The 7,500-nt window shown below is 41.1% G+C and overlaps 1 protein-coding gene across 1 annotated transcript in view; it reads left to right on the forward strand.

The window, feature by feature from the left end:
* Positions 1-7,500, forward strand: part of LOC130241176 (dedicator of cytokinesis protein 2) — a 298,239-nt gene that overhangs the window by 257,983 nt on the left and 32,756 nt on the right. The window lies entirely within an intron of this gene.

Genomic DNA, 7,500 nt, shown 5'->3' on the forward strand with positions numbered 1-7,500 from the left:
TAATCAATTCCCCTATAGCGCATGTGTTTGGACTGTGGGGGAAACCGGAGCACCCGGAGGAAATCCACGCCAACATGGGGAGAACATGCAAACTCCACATAGAAGTGCCAACTGACCCAGCCGAGGCTCGAACCAGTGACCTTCTTGCTGTGAGGCGATCGTACTACCCACTGCGTCACCGTGATGCCCTCTGACTTTAGTCAATAGCTTTTGTTATGACCAATCAATCAATCAATCAATCAATCAATACGATTGTGAGGGACAGAGGATTGACATTCAGCTCAGACTGTGACTGAAAAACTGGTGACAGTGAAAACACACACACACACACACCTGTGACACTTGTGAGCATTTGGGAACATGTTTAAACTTTGTGTGCATCTCTGTGTGTGCGTGTGTGTGCATGCGTGTGTGTGTTTGTGCATCTTTGTATGTGTGCATTCATCTGTTTGTGTGTCTGTATGTGTGTATTTGTATTTGTGCATTTGTGTGTGTGTGTGTGTGTGTGTGTGTGTGTGTGTGTGTGCGTGTGTGTGTGTGTGTGTCTACGCATTTGTCTGTGTGTGTGTTTGTATTTGTGTTTATTCCTGTGTGTGTGTGTGTGTGTTTATCCTTTGTGTGCTGTATATCTTTTCCTCAAACACCGTGTCCTTTTCTCTGCCTCTGGGTGTTTCTGTGAGATTGTGTGTGTGTTGTTAGCTGTACTTTAGGGATAAATCTGACTGAAGGACATGCTGCGGCCTCCTCAAGGGAAAACCTTTCATACATTATCCATACTTTACAGCTTTTATCAGTGTCAGTTCATGTATTATAGAAATCAAATGCCAACTCATCTCCTGGTAAATCCTATAGGTGTGCATAAACAGAAGCAAACCATCAGACAGAGGGAAAACAGCGGCTGATAAAGCTTGCATTAACATGTACATCAGCCTAACAGACACAAAACAATTAAGGTTTGCAGGACTTTTAATATTGCATTGAAATTGTATCTACTTGTACATAATTAATTTATGACCCAGATTCACAAACAGTGCTTAGAGTAATCCAGGACTGGGTCGTAGTTAAATTAGGCTATTTAAGCTACATTTATAAAAATGACCTTAGAAAAATATATCACTGGTGTGCAAAAATAACACTGACGTATTTCAAGACATCTCACAGCGAGTTATTTTGAGTTGAGACAGCTCAAACATGCAATTTAATCTTGACTAGCCTTAAACCTTGTTTGTGAAACCGGGGGTAAATGTGTTGAACAAATTAGCAGCTTAATTAATCTAATATATTCATTCATTCATTTTCCCTTCAGCTTAGTCGCTTTATTCATCAGGTGTCGCCACAGCAGAATGAACCGCCAACTATTCCAGCATGTTTTACTCAGCGGATGCACTTCCAACACCCATACACTCTCTATCACGCTATTTGACGCACCAAGAGCCACAGATTCAGCTCACAAACTTTATATACTTAATATATATTCATATATATACAATATTATATAAATTCCACGACTTTTCCGAGACTTTTTCATGACGTAATGATTCATGTAATGTCTACATATATATGGTAAATAATAATAAAAACAATGCATGTTTAAATTTATTACAGCATATCATAAAACAATCTATTTAGTTTACATTTATTTTTGTATTTCTGTAAAATTGATTCTTAAACAGCACTAATAATGTGAGAGCATGTTTTTGGCCAAGGACAGAAAAAAAGTAAAGACAACTAAGCTATATTCAAGTTAGGGCTGCACAATATATCCTTTCAGCATCGATACCGCAATGTGTGCATCCGCAATAGTCACATCGCAGGATATGCAATGTTGGGATTATAGTTAAATACAGAGTTTAATCATAATGGTGTAAAAGTTTATCATCTGCATGCATTTTTAAAGAGATCGTTCACCTAAAATTACTTAGCATTTTCATTACAGCCTTCACATGTTTCAAACATTCTCTTTTTTAAATTGAACACAAAAAGATGATAATTTAATAACTCCTTTAGTATTGAAACAAGTGACGGGTGAGTAAATAGTGTGTACATTTAATCTTTGAGTGAACTGTCCCTTTAAGGCCTGTGACTGTGAACATTTCAATATTTCAGAGTGTAAAACATCCGGCCACAAGTCATTTTATAATAATAAAGTTTTATTAATAACGCTAACTTTATTATTATAAACTTTAATAAAGATGAAATAATACACAATGAAGACTATGCAGTGTTGATTATTCAATATCTGTGCCAGAATAGTGAATACCTGAAAACTATCATTCACTTTAGTCTTTGCTATATTTGATTTATCTATGCTTGTAGTTTATTTGTTATATATTATTCAAGATTCACTCTCCTACAAAATCCCCCCAATCAATCCAAATAAACCTGTTAAATCATCTGGAGAAATTGTATTCACATCGCAATAAACATCACAGAAATACTAAATATGGTCATGTCAGATGTTTCCAATATCATGCAGCCCAAATTCAAGAATACAGATATTTGTGCAACTAATTTCCAGGACTTTTCCAAAACTTTGTGGGTTTTCTGTTTTTCAAAAAGGTCATAATTCACACTTATCAAATAATTGCTTTGTACAGTTTTATTTTACATTCTGCAGGTGATGCAAAACACAAACGGCACAGTGCCTTCCTCAGTGTGACACAAACACGGCAGCTAGCTCTCTGCAACTCTCACATGGATCGCCCACTGAAGCTAAGCTGGGCTGTGCCCGGTCAGTACCCGGATGGGAGACCACATGGGAAAACTAGGTTGCTGTCAGAAGTGGTGTTAGTGAGGCCAGCAGGGGGCGCCCAACCTGCGGTCTGTGTGGGTCCTAATGCCCCAGTATAGTGACAGGGACTCTATACTGCTCAGTGAGCGCCGTCTTTCGGATGAGACGTTAAACCAAGGTCCTGACTTTCTGTGGTCATTAAAAGTCCTGGCCAAATCTGCCCACTGGCCTCTGTCCATCATGGCCTCCTAATCATCCCCATATTATAATTGGCTTAATCACTCTGTCTCCTCTCCACCAATCAGCTGGTGTGTGGTGTGCGTTCTGGCGCAACATGATTGCCGTCGCGTCATCCAGGTGGATGCTGCACACTGGTGGTGGATGAGGAGATTCCCCCAATGTGTAAAGCGCTTTGAGTGCCCAGAAAAGCACTGTATAAATGTAAGGAATTATTATTATTATTATTATTATTATTATTAAACAAAAAATAGGGCGACACAGTAGGTAGTGCTGTCGCCTCACAGCAAGAAGGTCGCTGGTTTGAGTCCTGGCTGGGTCAGTTGGGGTTTCTGTGTGGAGTTTGCATGTTCTCACTGCGTTCGCGTGGGTTTCCTCCGGATGCTCCGGTTTCCCCCACAGTCCAAAGACATGCGGTACAGGAGAATTGGGAAGGCTAAATTGTCCGTAGTGTATGTGTGTGAGTGAGTGTGTATGGATGTTTCCCATAGATGGGTTGCAGCTGGAAGGGCATCCGCTGCGTAAAACATATGCTGGATAAGTTGGCGGTTCATTCCACTGTGGCGACCCCTGATTAATGAAGGGACTAAGCCGAAAAGAAAATGAATGAATGAATGAATAAACAAAAAATAAATTTCTCTCACATTCAATCATATCAGACACAATGTCCATCATGGCCTCTAATCATCCCCATATCATAATTGGCAACATCACTCTGTCTCCTCTCCACCAATCAGCTGGTGTGTGGTGTGCAGTCTGGCGCAAAATGGCTGCCGTCGCGTCATCCAGGTGGATGCTGCACACTGGTGGTGGATGAGGAGATTCCCCCAATGTGTAAAGCGCTTTGAGTGAATAGAAAAGCGCTGTATAAATGTAAGGAATTATTATTATTATTATTAAACAAAAAATAAACATTCTCTCACATTCAATCATATCAGACACAATGTGATTGATTGCTGGACAAATGTATGTTTTAATGTTTGAGGAATTTCATTGTATTGAAGGAGACATAATTAAGTAAATGATGATAATTGATTTGCTATTTTCCTGTGAAATAATGTTTTTGAAGGTAAATGTGTCCTGTGTGGTTAATTAAGGAGTAACGGAATGAAAATGAGATCATCCAGTGGTCGTCTAACCAATGATGCAATGTGATTGATTGTGGGACAAAAGGGTGGAGTGAGAGGATTGTGTCACACCGAGGAAGGCACTGTGCTGAAACGTTTGTGTTTTGCATCACCTGAAGAATGTAAAAACTGTACGAAGCAATTATTTAATGAGTGTGAATTATGACCTATTTGAACAATAGTATTGACAAGATTAACGCACCAAAGCAGTTTTTTTTTTAAGCACGAGCGCAGGGTTAACTTCATTACTCTATGCACGTTTGTCTGTTTTTCCAAAACTTCTCCAGGCCTGTAAAATGCCATGTCGAAAATTCCATGACTTTTCCAGGTTTTCCATGACCGTATGAACACTGTATATATAAATGGAATTAACTTAATAATCTAATATATTTTATTGAATAAAAAGAGTCACTAACATCTTGGAGGATCTGTGGCTGAGTAAATGAACAGAAGCTTTCCATTTTTGTGTGCACTACCCCTTTAAGAGACCTGTGAAAGTAATCCAGCAGTGAGACTCTCGCTCTAAACAGAAGAGTTCGAAACAATTGTGCTGAGCGATGTTCCTATCGGCTGTTTAAAGAGCTCGGAGATCTGGAAATATGCTGATCACACACACACACACACACACCTCTTCTGCTTTAATCCACCCCAGAGTGTGTGTGTGTGCGTGTGTGTGCACGCTGAGATCTGTGTGTTATACATTGGCTGATGTCTGTCTGCAGTGTGACAAACACAGAATGACAATAGAACAGACACACATCAGCTCCGCACAACACACACACACACACACACACACATTCACTGCATAACAAGACAGAAAGATTGAAACTCTACTCCAAGACAGGATATATTGAGACTTTGGGCTACCTTTATGAAGTCTGATTCGACGAAACACACCAGAAACCTAACTGGGTTATTTGTGCCTCTTCAAAATGTGTGTGTGTAAACAGATCACAGTGCAGAGCTACATTAACAGAGCATTTATATCACAGTTTTTTTTACAATCAAATGCAACCAATGTCAAAACCCTAGACAAAAAACTAAGCAGTCACTACTTTTAACACAGGCTCTCAAAACTTGGCATGTCTCATTCATTTGTTTAGAGAAGCCTTGCATTTGCAGGATCATTGGGTCACGTAATCCTTTTATCATATAGATATTACAGGAACATAACTTTAGATCACCAGCACACAAGATGCACATGTTTCATTAAACAATCATTGAATATTGCTGTTTAAAACACACTCACCGGCCACTTTATTAGGTACACTTGTGACTTTCTAATCAGCCAATCACATGGCAGCAACTGAGTGCATTTAGGCATGTAGACATGGTCAAGACGATCTGCTGCAGTACAAACTGAGCATCAGAATGGGGAAGAAAGGGGATTTAAGTGACTTTGAACGTGGCATGGTTGGTGGTGACAGACGGGCTGGCCTGAGTATTTCAGAAACTGCTGATCTACTGGGATTTTCACGCACAACCATCTCTAGGGTTTACAGAGAATGGCTTGAACAAGAGGAAATATCCAGTGAGCGACAGTTCTGTGGGCACAAATGCCTTGTTGACGTCAGAGGAGAATGGCCAGACTGGTTCCAGCTGATATAAAGGCAACAGTAACTCAAATAAGCACTCGTTACAACCGAGGTCTGCAGAAGAGCATCTCTGAACACACAACACGTCCAACCTTGAGGCGGATGGGCTAGAGCAGCAGAAGACCACACCGGGTGCCACTCCTGTCAGCTAAGAACAGAAAACTGAGGCTACAATTCACACAGGCTCACCAAAACTGGACAATAGAAGATTGGAGAAATGTTGCCTGGTCTGATGAGGCTTCATTTCGGGTCGGGTCAGATTTGGCATCAACAACATGAAAGCATGGATCCATCCTGCCTTGTATCAATGGTTCAGGCTGCTGGTGGTGTTATGGTGTGGGGGATACTTTCTTGCTACACTTTTGTGTGTGTGTGTGTGTGTGTGTGTGTGTGTGCGTGTGTGTGCGTGCGTGTGTGTGTGTGTGTGGTCTGCTGAGTGTATGATGTACAGTGAAGTTGGTGTGGTCAGTGTAAGTGATGTGTCTCAGCTCTTCATCTGCAATCATCCATCCGTCATCCATCTCTCTCTCTCTCTCTCTCTCTCTCTCTCTCTCTCTCTCTCTCCCTCATTCACTCATTCATCATCTCCTGCGAGTGGTGGAGCAGGGAGATTCCACCTCTGTGTGAATGATTGAAAGATTCTCTGAAGCATCTGAAGTGTTGTTCATCATCCCTCGTCCTGTCAGCTGAATGAGAGCGTGGGGACGTTCAGGACATTCACGTTTGCTGATGCTGAATATACATGAAAATAGTCTGCCCACGATAAAAACACTCGACTCACCGTAACAATAACTATAGAACCAACAACCGGTCTGCGCTGGGATTTATTACAGGAGCACATGTGACAGTTTAGCATTCATGAGCTTGTTTACAAACTGACGTAGTGATTTAGTCTTCATATATTTCATCAGTGGAGTGTTTGAAATCAGTGTGAACAGACGTGCTTCAATATTTATGTTTGCATTTCTATCATCTTTATCCTCTCCTGCACAGTGTTGCCAGATGTTGCCAAATATTTCCAGCCAAAAAACTGTCAAAAAAAAAGCTGAAAACCAAAAAGCGCCGGCCAACAATTAGTAGACTATAATAACCTGTCTTGAGGCTGAGGAGGGGGGGGGGGGGGGGGGATTGAGATGTCGTGTCAGGGAGGGAGATCACAAGCATTTCAACACTGTTCTAAGTGTTTCTATGTGAAGAACGGGGGCTATGGCATCTCTTTGGGAGATCAAAACAGGTTTATAAGGGCAGACCGGGGCTGGCGGGCACGTTGCAAAACCGCCCAAATTTTCACTACCCGCCTGTCTTTTTTTACCCCCAAAAATAAATTCAAAACCGCCCTATTGGGTGGAAAACTGCCCAATCTGGCAACACTGATAGCTGATGTCTTTTCTTCAGTAATCTATATGTAGAGTTTATGTGTAAGGGCGCCCTCTAGCGTCCAGTGTGAATGAAGCAGCAACAGCATTACAGTGTGTGTGTGTGTGTGTGTGTGTGTGTGTGTGTGTGCGTGTGTGTGTGTGTGTGTGTGATCACAACACTTAAAATACTAGATATGAATGATACTTTTTTACAGAGTTTTTGTCTGTCAGTGGATACTTATTAATGATGTCATAAGTATTGTTATCTCAAACAATAGCAGAAAATATTGTGGTATAATTTAAAACCCATATCGCCTGTCCCTTTATTGAAGTTCTTTGTGTGTGTGTGTGTGTGTGTGTGTGTGTGTGTGTGTGTGTGTGTGTGTGTGTGTGTGTGTGTGTGTGTGTGTGTGCGCGTGTGTGTGTGTGTGTGTGTGTGTGTGTGTGTGTGT

This window comes from Danio aesculapii, chromosome 14, assembly GCF_903798145.1.
Source record: "Danio aesculapii chromosome 14, fDanAes4.1, whole genome shotgun sequence".
In the NCBI taxonomy this organism is placed as follows: domain Eukaryota; kingdom Metazoa; phylum Chordata; class Actinopteri; order Cypriniformes; family Danionidae; genus Danio; species Danio aesculapii.